Genomic DNA, 1664 nt, shown 5'->3' on the forward strand with positions numbered 1-1664 from the left:
AACAGAAGCAGGAAAGGTTGCATTCATAAGAGAGGTGGTGGCACTCTCCTTGCATGTGAGTCTGAGATTTGCTTTGTGGTGGGATGGTTTATCCAACCATGCACAGGAAAGAGAAAACACTCACGTGTATATTACACAGTTTGAGATTAACCATAACACCGTGCTGGAATAGATCTATTTCTTAAGGGCAACAAAGAATAGTTCAGAATTTAATGCAATGGAGGGCATTAAATAGATCAGAGGGCATCAAAAAGAAATTGTGTGCCGCACTGGAGAATTAGTTGCGTAAATGTGACAGTATAAGTGAGTAGCCGGAGGCATGATCTGAGATATAATATAAGGCCTGTTTATTAAATGAGTGAGACAGAGTCCCCTTTTTTACAAAAAATTGAAGTTTAAAATGAGACCATGCAAATGACTTTGCCTATGGTTATTTTTTTTCAAGTTAATGAAGTGCACACTGACTCTAAAGGCCTTAATAAAAATCCACACAGCTTTGTTTGCCTGTCAAGATTACCAGTGTACAACCTAGCCGAGCCTTGGATGCTACAACAGAGATTTTGAAGTCCTTTTGCAGTGCAGGGCCAAGGGCACCTTAAGAAGATAGAGCTTTTAGTGGGCACGGAAGACTTGGATTCATTACCCCATGCAGCACTTTACAACAACAACAGAAACAAAAGATTCAGGACACTCCTTGGGTGACCAGATCTTGAAGATGCAAATTCATGTGCAGAAAGAGGCAGCATGTTTAGTTTTTATAAATAGATAGATAGAATTTTTTTTTTAACCAAGTGCCATTAACATTCATCCCTTGTATCCCTTTTCCAAACAAGCTCAGTGTTGGGGAAGGAGCTGGGATGGAGGATCCCATGTAAGGCAGAGTAGGTTACGATGTCGAAGGCTAAATGTAAGGCCAGAGGGTCTGAGGAAGTGTTTGGAGGATGCTGGGAAGGTTAACAGAGAGGAGCAACAGGACTCCCCGTCCTGTTAGGAAGGAGAAGGAGTTCAAGTCCGCTACACGCAACACACGTACCCAAGGTCGTGGGATATTCAGAAACCAGTTTGTGAACACAATCACATGAGTGTGAATCTTTTAAGAGGAAGAAGACCATAGAGTATATTTGCAAATCTGAATTTCTATTTATTCCTTCATTGAATATAGAAGCGATGGTTATCTGATTATTAGAGATATTATTTTGGATATGTTACGTATTAACTCGCTATGGCTGGTACCCATGATAAAGTCTGTTATTAGTAACAACATAATTCTTTTTTTTTAAAAAAAAAAAAAAGCTTATTTTTCATTGACTGTATAGATTTATCTACTTAGTTGTGGTTTGCCATGTTAGTGTTTTTATTTTATTTTATTTTTTAAGTTGTGTTCTGATGATTTTTAAGAGCCTCTCCCCCCACCTTGATTTGAGTCCTGTGTTGACTGCAGGTATACAGTTCAATTTAAAAATCCTAAAGCAAAGAAATTTTATTTATAAAAAAAAAAAGAGTCAAGCAGCTGCATGCCTGAGGCTGTAAGGTCAGACCTTTAGGAATGAGCTGCAGTGCCTTTTTTTCTATTTACCCATTGACCACCCCGTCCCCCACCCACCCACCCATGCAGCTGTTTTATATTAAATAGTAAAGGTTTGAAACTTTCCGAGTAAAGTCTA

The sequence above is a fragment of the Mastomys coucha genome, unplaced genomic scaffold (assembly GCF_008632895.1).
Source record: "Mastomys coucha isolate ucsf_1 unplaced genomic scaffold, UCSF_Mcou_1 pScaffold9, whole genome shotgun sequence".
Classification (NCBI taxonomy): domain Eukaryota; kingdom Metazoa; phylum Chordata; class Mammalia; order Rodentia; family Muridae; genus Mastomys; species Mastomys coucha.